The 12455-nt window shown below is 38.1% G+C and overlaps 2 pseudogenes; both read right to left on the reverse strand.

Annotated features, from left to right (window-relative positions):
* Positions 1-795: 795 nt before the first annotated feature.
* Positions 796-3310, reverse strand: LOC107158438 (annotated as a pseudogene).
* Positions 3311-6916: 3606 nt separating this feature from the next.
* On the reverse strand, positions 6917-9066 carry LOC107158439 (annotated as a pseudogene).
* Between the last annotated feature and the right edge of the window lie 3389 nt (positions 9067-12455).

Genomic DNA, 12455 nt, shown 5'->3' on the forward strand with positions numbered 1-12455 from the left:
CCCGCCAGCAGCCCACACTTTCCTCTGCCCAAGGTGCTCTGGCGACCCTAAGCCATCTGGGAGGAGTTCCCTTGAGAGGCCAGCTGCAGAGGAGGGCCACTGCAGGTGCAGGACCAAGCTGCCTCCATGTTGTAGCACCACAAAGTGCTGCCGTTGTCGCGCAGGCTAGGGCTCTCTGCCCCTCATTTTCTTTTAATTGAACACAGTAACTTATAATTTAGCATTCACAATGTGTCATGTAAAAAACACTATAGGGGGGCTGGGGCTGTAGCTCAGTGTTAAGAAGCCTGCCTCACACGTGTGAGGCACTGAGTTCGATCCTCAGCAATACACTTTAAAAAAATAATAAATAGATAGACAGATAAAGCTATTGTGTCCTCCTACCACTAAAAAAGAAAAGAAATTAAAAGGAAAACACTATAGGGATTTTTTTTTTTTGACTGATTACATCATGCCTTGGAACTTTAGTAGCCACCGCACCACTGGCTACAATAGGGTACTCAAGGATTGATGTAGTGGGTACCAACCTTGTAAGGGTATTTATAGGGTGTGTAGATGGAACCCAGCCTCAGGCACTGGAGGGACTATTGCAGCAGTATAGTGAGGAGTTCACTTTAGCATGATAGAGGTCTGTATTTGTCCGATCACAGGCATTATAATAGGGCCAGCTGAGTAGAATACTCAGGGCAGCTGGTGGGAGGACAGGCACAGTCCTGGTTATAATGCTTGGAGCAGACTGGGCTGTTGCCACAAGAGAAAAGGCAAGGGCTGATGATTTCATGTTGGCATCTCTGCAGGTGCCATTCAGAATCAGGAGCTCAATAGTTGCATCTTCTTCAGGCTGTCTTCTCCTTCTGCTGCAGACACCAGAAGTTTCTGCACTTCTTCAACTGCTCTCTTCAGTTCTATTTATGCTCTGTTCTGAGCATCTTCCACATTGATTAGTACATGTAAATGTTCAGTTAGATGCTCTCAATTGGGTTTGCATCTATTTTGCTCCTCCTCCTTTTTCGCATTGAGCCTTTGCATCAGGCCATTATTTTACATCCAGTTTCTGCTTCAAGCTGCTTAGCTGTAAATCCTCTGGGTTCAAAGAGTCTCCCCAAAAAATTAAAATCTGGGTATTCTTTTATAGGTACATGAAATTTTCTTGTAATTGAACAATTGGTCCCACAACATCAGGTAATTCTGCACTCCTTTTCTCTGAACTCCCATGTACTATGTCATTGTACATGCCTTCCTATACTTCCTATATAGTTTTTTCGTCCACCAGCCGCTGGATGGCGTTGAAGATCCCACAGAAGTTGAGCAGGCTGCTCAATTGCTTCTTGTTGTTCATCAGCTGCATCAGGTAATCTGGGGTGGGTCTCAGCTTCTTTTCGATTTCCATTTCCCCAACCGTATCCCAGGATACGAAGTTCACTCTGCCTGCCGCCCCCGCTGCTAGCGCTGGAGCGCAGGAATGCGGGTGGGGGCGAGCCCTGGCTCTCTGCCCCTGGAGACTTGGCGTCCAGATCCGTGCAAGCTCCAGCACAGGGCCCAGCGCTGAATCTGCAGCAGCCGGCTCTGTGCTCCCGCCAGCAGCCCACACTTTCCTCTGCCCAAGGTGCTCTGGCGACCCTAAGCCATCTGGGAGGAGTTCCCTTGAGAGGCCAGCTGCAGAGGAGGGCCACTGCAGGTGCAGGACCAAGCTGCCTCCATGTTGTAGCACCACAAAGTGCTGCCGTTGTCGCGCAGGCTAGGGCTCTCTGCCCCTCATTTTCTTTTAATTGAACACAGTAACTTATAATTTAGCATTCACAATGTGTCATGTAAAAAACACTATAGGGGGGCTGGGGCTGTAGCTCAGTGTTAAGAAGCCTGCCTCACACGTGTGAGGCACTGAGTTCGATCCTCAGCAATACACTTTAAAAAAATAATAAATAGATAGACAGATAAAGCTATTGTGTCCTCCTACCACTAAAAAAGAAAAGAAATTAAAAGGAAAACACTATAGGGATTTTTTTTTTGACTGAATTCAAATAATGGGAGTAATATCACTGGAGGTCTTCCATGAGGCCTTGGAAGTCTGGACATTTATTCTTATAAAGAAGCTTGGGTGTTATCAAACCCATGCCTCCCTTGTACTTAGATTTCCTGATTATGATTCTTTGCCTAATTATTGTTCCTCCCTATATGGCCTTTCTTAGGCTATAATTGCTACCACATTACCAAAACCTGTAGTCATTCCCTTTAAGTAGTTGTCCATTTTATAAACCTCTTAGATAATTCAGTTATTGACCATTATATACCTAGACAATAATTTCCTTTCCAATTTTTTTTTCATTTCCTTCTCTTCATGGTTCAGTTTTTCACTCTTAAAGATTACTTTCAGTTTCTTCTGGATTATTTTAGCCACAAAATTTCTTTATCTTGAATATTTACATTTGAGTCAATTAATTTTGGGTGGGCTGTGTCCCAATAAACTTTTATTTAGGGACATTAAAATTTGAATTTCATGCAGTGTTTGTTACTTACAAAGTATTCTTCTGATTTCTCTTATCCATGTGAAAAATGTACAAATCATTCTTACTTAGTTCATGAGAAGTACACAAACAGGAGGCTGGACCATAGTTTGTCAGCCACCCTGCCCCTCATAAGGGTGGTATTTGTTCAAGTTTAAGGCTGCTGAGGTGAATGAGCAGAGGGGAAGATGTGAGTCAGGTTCCACTTGTACCAGTCGGACAATTATAAAGAATATATATATAAAATATCTCAGCCAGCAAACCCCTAACTATACATTTACCTGTGTTAACAGCAGGTGATACCTCATGTTAAAAATGCATCTACCCCACATATACATTGTGAAATGATCAAATCATGTTGATTAACATGTTATCACCTCAAATATTTATTATTTTGTGGCAAGAACATTTGAGAATATCTTTTGCTGAGCATGGTGGTAAATACCAGTAATCCCACCTACTCAAGAGACTGAAGCAGGTGGGTGCCAAGTTTGAGGCCAGCTCAAGCAACTTAGCAAGACTCTTTTCACTATCCTTATCCAAATCAAATCTTCACTTTCTTCCTTTTTTCACTCTAGATTCCAACACCAATCCTAATTGTTAACTTATACACTCAGGGTCTGCTTTTTTATAAAGTGCATTGTATCTTTAACTCAGGAAACCTGGAGAAATAGAGTGAGAGAGGATGATAAATTAGGGTCAAAGCACCTCCTGGGATTTTTCCAGTGCTTACACACCTGAAATAAATAAAATTGTATACCTTTTACCTGATTAAAGAATTTCAGTCCATAAACGGCCAACTCCATTGCTCTTTGCCTGAGCTGAGGCAGAACATCATGGTAGAAGGGTGTGGAGAAGGAAAGCAACTCAGGACATGATAACCAGGAAGCAGAGATTGAGTTATTTGACTTTTGAGTTAAGATTTTTTTCTTTCTAAATGAATTTGTTCTCAGATTTGTTATGTGGGGGATATGTGTGTTTTTTTTTTTTTTAAAGTTATGTGTGGTTAGAATTTCTTTTGAATCCTTTAGATTTCCAGACTTGCATGTGCTGGGTGATGACCACTTTGGCCCACAGCTCTGTACAAATGCATTTTGATGTTTTAAGCATAGATAGCAGGCTCAATTCGATGCCTTTTCCAAAACAGCATCCCCAAGAATTGTCCTTAAAAGATTATCCAGGTAATACTAAATGGGCATTCTGTTGAAAACAACGTTCGTAGAGAAAGTGATTGATTGTCAAATTACTTGGCAGATTTTTTTTTTTTAATTTTTTTTTGTCAATGGACCTTTATTTTATTTATTTATTTTTATGTGGTGCTGAAAATCAAACCCAGGGCCTCACACATGCTAGGCAAACACTCTACCACTGAGCCACAATGCCAGCCCTGAGATTTTTAAATATATATGTTTGCATGTATAAACAAGGCAGCCATATCATTCCTAGAACAGTATTTAATATTAAAAAAGATGCAAAACCTGTCATTTACAACACCATTTGTGAACCTAGAAGACATTATTCTAAGTGAAATAAGCAGAGAAGGAAATGTTCTTCCTTAGATTTGAAATCTAAACAAACACATAGAAGCAGAGAGTAGAATAGTGAGAAACTGATGTGACTCCATTTCTGAGAAACCAGCCTGTACCTCAGAGCAAAGCCTGTCCAAGGAATGGGGTGTGACCCTTGTCCTTGGGAAAAACCCACAGAGCACTTAGGCACATACTTACTCTGCTGAGTTGTTTGTGTGCAATTAACAGGGGAGATCTGTGGTGCCAGGTGTCCCTGACTCAGTTAGGCTAAGTGAGGACCCATAGCAACACCCTAGCAACCACCAATTGGCATGGGACAGGGAAAATACATGGGATTCCAAATGACCCCTAGTAGTTTATGGTGGTTGATAACATTTTTGGAAACCATGTAGTTTAGCATGTACACCCCTCATGGATTAAACCAATCAGTTCAAACGAATCCCCCTCTTGTACTAACCAATCACCCTTACCCAACTTGTTCCCGCCAGTGAAGGTGCTAATCAATGTTAAGAGTTATTTGATTTTCCTGCAGTGTGAAATGATTTGCTGTGTGATGTTGTGATGCATAGAGTATCACCCAAAACCCTATAAATCCTCACTGAACTAATGGCCGGGACTCAGTCCTTAGGACCGCTGCGTTGGAAACGGTTGTGAGTCCAAGCTCGAGTTTGCAATAAAGACTGTTGTGTGATTGCATCAGATTCAGCTCCTGGAGGTCTATTGGGGTCCCATGAATCTGGCATTACAATAGTAGTAGCCAGATTATTGGAGTTGGGAAAAATGGGGAGCTGTTGGTTGAAGGTTGCCAAGTTTCATTCATGCAGGATGAGTAACCTCTGGATAGCTTATCCCCAGCAAGCTTCCTGCAGTTTGTAATAGTGTATCCTGGATGTTTGTTGAGAGGGTAGATCTTAAATGTTCTCAACACACAGACTCAGAGAGAAGGCAAGTATGTGAGCAGGTGCATGTGTTAATTAGCTCAATTGTGGCAATGGTTTCACAAAATATATATTCATCCAAACACCACATTGTACTTCTTAAAATATCCAATTTTGTTTGCAAATTTTACCTGAATAAAGATAAAAATGTTGCAACAAACTGTTTTTGGTTTTCATTTTTAGATAATTTAATCATTTTATAAAAAACTATTTCACAAGATTTTTATACCCACAAGACACTAATTAAAAAAAAGCAAACTGAAAGTAAATAGCAGAAAAATGTATGGATTAGGGAGAGGAGAACAGGGGATGGAGGTGGCAAGAAAAAGGGGAAAATAGTGGGGATTCAATTGGAGCAAATCTATTTCCATGCTTTTATAGTCATGTCAGAATGAATCCTGTTATGTATAACTAAAAAGAACCAATTAAATTTTAAAAACATCATCTGTAAATATAGTAAATTTACATTTTGAAATAATTGATCAGAAATTCATCCAGAGTTGTTATAGCCCAGGAAAATCCCCTTTAAGCTGAACTCACAGTTGAAGCAACAGAAAAATCCTTTTCAAAATTATAATTATTGAGCTTATTTTTTTCTGCTTCATAGCAATTGGCTATGAAATTCAAGAAAATTAATATTAAGGAAAAATTAAGTTAAATGTAATTTACAAGAAATTTCATGCAGATGTGTAGCTCCCAATTCAGGATTTGTGGCAACTTTTAAAAGGAGAATTACATATATACACAATACACTTTATATTTTCCAAACTTCTTAATTTTACACTGTGATTTATACAGCTTCTCTTTATATTTTATATATAACACTTTGCTCATTTAATATACCCCAAATCTGCACACCACTTCAGAACATTGAAGAAAAATATTAAAGGTAACAGAGCTAACACACTGATCATTTTGAAAAAAAATTGTTTGTGTTTAATTTAAGAAAAAAATGTTAAGGCTTGCATAATTTAGTATCTTAGACTAAACATACGAAGTACAAAATTAAATAAATCCTCCAGTGACACTTCTATTATTGATTGATACCACATTTTCAAGTTTGGAATATATTAACCAAAAAAGCTACAAGAAAAAAGTGATGCAAATTTATATAGAACATTTAAAATAAATACTCATGAAAGAGAAATTAAGACAAATGAAATAAATAACTTCAGAGTTAACTACAATGCGACTAAAATGTATTTCTAAATGTAATTTACTGTAAACATCACACTGACAAACTGTATTCGTTTCTAGTTTGAAATCATACATTTAAAATGGGCTTATTTTTATTTTCCACTCTTATAGCACTGCTTTTAAGAAGGCTTAGAGTGCCTTACTTAGAATGTTGAGATTCCATACATTTCAAAGTGATCCAAGATGCATATGCTTTCATAAAGTGTTCCATTTATTGTTGATGAAAGATTAATTAATCAATTACATTTTAATGATTAGCAATACAATTAAGGTTAGCATTTCATAAAAATGAAATATCTGATCCTTGTCTAAATTCAGCTGAACCAGAAAAAATAAAGTCAAATAATTTGGATGAAAAATGAATATATACACATTCTATATATATAGATTGCTCAGGAAGAAAGTGAACAAAATATCAATTCCACCAATTCCACATGTTGAATGTAACAGGATCCTTAAACTTCTAAAGACAGCATATAAAATGACATAAAACAATAAAAGGAGATTATTATGGACTTCAATACTAACAAGTCATTAATATGGCAGACTTGTGACAGCTTCATGAAGACACTGGAAATTAAAAAGAGAATTGTGTGCTTCAATGAAAATGTACACATGAAGATTATTTCCTCTATTTTTACTTATGTAATACAAATCTGCATAGCAGAATGTATTTCTGAACAAAGCAATATACATTTTAAGAGAATAGACACTATTAAACTTTTCTGGGTGATATCACTTAAGACCATTATTGTGGCTTATGAACCACAAATAAGACAAATTCATAGTAGTATTTCATCATAGAGAAATCATTCACAGTATCTGTTGATAATATGGATTCTTTTTTTTTCTGGAATCCATATTGCTGAACAACATTTTAATTTTTTTATTTTTATTTTTTGTCTTTTTTTTTGGAACTGGGGGTCGAACCCAGGGCTTTGCGAATGCAAGGCAGACGCTTTGCCACTGAGCTACATCCCAGCCCAATGAACAACATTTTTTAAAAATATATTTTCATAGCTTTGTTCTATGGAGTGTTTATTTGCCAAACTTTCAAAGTGGTACATCAGAGGACCAAGATTTATCCAAATTCCACCCAGCTTGAATATTTTCCATAATGTATCAGTAGAGCGAATCACAAAGTGATCTGTGCTATGAAGAAACAGGTGGCAATACAGTCCCAAATATTGCATTTTGAATAAATCTCCTGAAAATCTCCTGCTGACATAGAAAATTTAGAACCAGGAGGAAGATTATGGTGGTCAATATCAGGGAAAAAATGGGTCATATCTGATCTGCTGATCTCCAGTATTGCTGATCTGATGGGTCCAGGGATAAAGTTTATATTTGTTAATTTCAGAACATCTGTTCAGAACAAAGTTGGAAGAAAAGAGCATTAAAAAAAATCTCCATTCATATCCTTGAGAAGCATGACCTAGCACAGCTATTTCCCAGTCCAATCTTCCTAGTCTAGCAACAGTTACCAGAATATTTACTTTAGGAGGATCTCTCTTTTGGAAAAAAACAAAAATTTGTTTTATGATTGGCTGGCAGTAGGCCTCCCTTTCTGCTTTCCTAGTTTCACTTCCGTCTCTCACAAACTATTTCAATGTGGATTATAATTTATCCACATCAAATGTAGATGCTGAGATATCTTTCCATTCCCCTCATTAGGGGTTCCAGTGCAGTCTGAGATCCTAAATAAAATAAATTTTGGTGGTCTCACTTTACCCAATAGATTAAGGTTGATCAGACATAAAATCACAATATAATTAAGCAGTCTTTTCACAGGAGAGGACCAGAACTGAGCTGCTATGGAGACTGAACATCCTCTCTTCTAAGAGAGGGAAAAAAGTCTCTCTGGGTCATTGATGAAACAGCATGGAGAGGCTCACACTGAAGTGGCCCAACTATATCTATCATCCACTCTGGGCTCTGACAGATCTTCAGCTATGGAGCTTGTTATCTTGCAGTTGCCTTCAAGGAGTTATTGATGTTGCTTTCAAGTGTATCAATTGACAATAAAGTGGTCAAATGTATACATTTTCATGAAATAATTAACAAATTTACATAAATGTATGCCAAAAACTTCTTATGATTTATCAAGGTAATATTGAGGAAGTGTTCAAGTGTTTTTTGTAGTGTATGAAGATGGATGTCAAAAATATTATTTGTAATTTATAAATTTATGTTGCTTCTAATGTATCTTCATTACTTGTTGTATAAATAATAAAACATTTTAATAGAAAAAGATTGATAATTCAATACCCATAATTATATTTTCCTCCTGGATTTTATGTAAGAATTTCTATATTTTCTCTTTGCCTTGGGTTTCTGTCTTAGTCTGTCTTTTGCTAATGTAACAGAATACCAGAGACTGTATGAACACCGAGAGCAATTCAAAACATAGCTGCCTATGGTAAAGTGTGTAGCAAGCTATACCAAGGCATGGTTATTCATGTCTACACATTTGGTGGTAGACTTCTGATCCACATGCACACATCAGCTATATTTGTCTCAGTTTGTTTTCTGTTTCTATAACAAAATATCTGAGACCAGGTTAAAAAAATGTAAATTTATTTTGCTCCTGGTTCTGGAAGCTGGGATGTCTAAGAGCTGGCCTCGGCAACTGCTGAGGTTCCTTGCTGTATCACAACAGGGTAAATTCATCATCACATGGCAAGACAGAGTAAGCATTCTAGCAAGGGTCTTACCTTCTCTTCCTACAAAGTCACCAGTGGAGGCATTTCCACCAATGAGCGAGTCATTAATGTTACCCTTGGTCCTACTAACCATCTTGCCTTCCACCTCCAGGCAGAGCCCCTCTGCCATCTCCCGGATCTTGTAAATGTCGGAGAACATCTCATCATGGCTGATGAGGTCCGGGTAGATAAACATGATGGCGACTAGAGGGAGATGGCTACAGTGCATCTTAGCAGGAGCCCAGAACTCCTAGCGTTGCGGTGCAGCTGGAGCCAGAGGCTCTGGGGGAGAGGGGGGAGCAGCAGAAAAGAATCATGTGATTCTTGAACTTAACTTTATTCATGTGATGAATGACATTTATTGATTTGCATATGTTGAACCACCCTTGCATTCCTGGGATAAAACACACTTGATCATGTTGTACTATCTTCTTGGTGCAATTTTGAATGTTGTTTGTCAATATTTTATTTTGGGTTTTCTCATCTGTGTTCATCGGGGATATTGGTCTAATATGTCTTGGTATCAGGGTAACACTGGCTTTATAGAGTGAATTTGACAGTGTTCCTTCCTTTTCTATCTCATGGAATTTTATATATATATATTTGTTGTAGATGAACAGAATACCTTTATTTATTTATTTTTATGTAGCTCTGAGAATTGAACCCAGTGCTTCACACATGCTAGGCAAGTGCTCTACCACCAAGCTACAACCTCATCCCTTTTTTTTTTTTTAAAGTCTCATAGAACTCAGCTGAGAATCCATCTGGTCCTTTCTTTTTTAGAAGGCTTTAATTGCTGCTTCAATTACATCACTTGATCTTGGACTGTTTGTTTTCTATATACTCATGATTCAATTTTGGTCAGTCATATATGTCTTGACATTTGTCAATATATCCTAAATTTTCTAGTTTATCGAAATATAAATTTTCAAAAGAGTTTCTAGTGATCCTCTGAATTTCAGAATTGTCTGTTTAAAATCTCCATTTTCATCTATAATTTTGTTGATTTGGCTCTTCTTTCTTTTGGCTAGTTTGGCTAATAGTTTATTAATTTTGTTTATTGTTTCAAAGGACAAAAAAATTTCATTGATCTTTTGTAGTTTTCCAATTTCATTAATTCTGGCTCTTAATTATTTTCTGTCCTCTCCAGAATTTGGAATTTGTTTGATTTATTCCCCTAGGCCCTTGAGGTGTAGCATCACCTTATTTATTTGGAATTGAATAATTTTTTAATGTAAGAACTCAAGGATATAATCTTTCCTCTTAGAAGCACTTTCATACTGTCTCAGAAATTTTGATATGTTGTACCTCTATCCTCATTTGTTTCCAGTAATTTCTCCCCTGATTTATTCTGTGGCTCATTCCTTATTCAAAAGTGAATGATCTAGCCAGGTGCAGTGGCACATGCCTGTTATCCCAGCAGCTTGGGAGGCTGAGGCAGGAGGATCTGGAGTTCAAAACCAGCCTTAACAAAAGCAAGGTGCTCAGCAACTCAGTGAGATCCTGTCTCTAAATAAAACACAAAACACGGCTGGGGATGTGGCTCAGTGTTCCAGTGCCCCTGAGTTTAATCCCTAGTACCCAAAGGAAAAAAATTATTTAATCTCTCCTGGTGTTAAAATGGTTCCTGTTTTTTTTTTTTTAATCTTGTGGTTGCTTTATAATTTTAAACCAGTATGATCTTATAGGATTCAAGGGAAAATATTAATATTTTTGTATTTGCTAATATTTGCTTTCATCCCTAAAATATTACCCATTTTAGGAAGGTTTCTTGTGGCACTGTGAATAAAGTAAATTCAGTTGTTGATGTTCTATAAATGTCAGTAAAGTCCATTATATTAATAGTTTTCTTTTGTTTGTTTGTTTTGTTTTTCTAGAGTCTTTTCTTAGCTTATGACTGGATGACCTACCTAATGGAGACAGAGTCATGTTGAAATAGATCAGTATTGCTGTACTGTGGTCTACTTGATTCTTTGTATTGAGAAGCGTTTGTTTTATGTTCATAGGTGCATCATTTTGAAGGGCATAAATATTTATTACCATCATAACTTGTTGGATTATTTCCTTAAACAGTATGAAGTGAACTTTGTCTCTTCTGATGAATTTTTAGTTGCAGTAAAAATTAAAAATTAAAAGGTAATTTTTAGTTACCTTTTCTGATATTAGAATAGTTACACATGCTTGCTTTCAGTTTTCATGTCCATGGTATATCTTTTTCTACCCTTTAACCTTTAGTATGTGGATGGATGTCTTTGTAAGTTGAGTCTCTTGTGGCCAACATTTTATTGGACCTTAGTTTTTAATCTAATATGCCTCTTTATGTCTTTTGTTTGGAGAGTTTAGAACATTCAGTATTACTATAAAGACATAATTTTATTTTCTGACATTTTATTTCTAATGGTTAATTCAGATTTGGTTTATTTTGCTGAACAATAACACATGAAAATATGTAATCTAACTGAGTGAAATATCTGTCAAATTCTTGGTTTTGCTAGTGGACAGAATTGCACAGTGAACTTCCCTCAGATTATTTCTTGTATTGATCTAAATTTCTGAATAGATTATTAGTCCATTTATCAATCAATCATAAATTGTAAGTAAAATTATCAAGTGATTTCTTAATTAAAATTGTGTGAAACACATCTACCCAGAGAGGTAGCATTTTATAAATATTATTAAATAAGATAGCTATAGTTTTTAAGTATTAAATTGCATATGTCAAGCCATTAAAGTAAAATTGAGAGTTCCAATGAGGCATTAAAAATTTTCCAGAGAAGGAAGATGGCGGCGAGGGGAGTGCATTGCCCCCGTGTGCTGCTTCACTGTGTGGGAGTATGACAAGTCAGGACGGCTAAAGGATATCTTGTTAGGAATTTCCAGCAATAGTGGGGTGCTCCGGAACCTGGAGGAAGGATTTCCATCGCACAAGGATCGGCTACGGGGACTCAAACGCGAGAGGTTTGTCGCACGGAGGGTAACACTGCTTATTCAGCAAATCGCCCCGCGGCTAGAGTCTGCAGCGCGCGCTGGAATAGCGACGCAAGGTTACAGCGCTGCAGTTTCTGCCAGCCGCGCAAGCACCGTACCCAGGGCTGAATTCTGGGTTCGAGACGGGGGAAGGAAGCGGTCCATCTCGGTTCTCCACACCGGTCAGACCACAGAGGAGGCCAGCAGCCACCATGTTGGTAAACTGACGTCACCATCCCTGTTTTCGACTGACTGCAGCTCATTCAGCCATAGAACAGGTAATTTCAGGCTGCAATTTGCCTGCGGCTTGCAGACAGATTGCTAGGGTTCAGCGCCTGGGTGCTTCTTAGAACCTGATCTTATCGGAGCGAACACCGAGCGCGGGGTGACCGAGTTCCGGCTCCCGGAACCGTCCCGGAACCACCCTGGCCCAGAGCTGCGGAGCCTGCGGAGGCTGCTTCTTGGACCCTGCTCCTATCAGAGCATACACCAAGCACTAAGCAGCCGAATTCCGGCTCCCGGAACTGAGCCCGCGGGGACTGCTTCTTGGAGCTTACACTTATAGGAGCTTACACCGAGCACGGAGAGGCCGAGTTCCGGCTCCCGGAACTTACCTGG

Source organism: Marmota marmota, unplaced genomic scaffold (assembly GCF_001458135.2).
Source record: "Marmota marmota marmota unplaced genomic scaffold, marMar, whole genome shotgun sequence".
Taxonomy (NCBI): domain Eukaryota; kingdom Metazoa; phylum Chordata; class Mammalia; order Rodentia; family Sciuridae; genus Marmota; species Marmota marmota.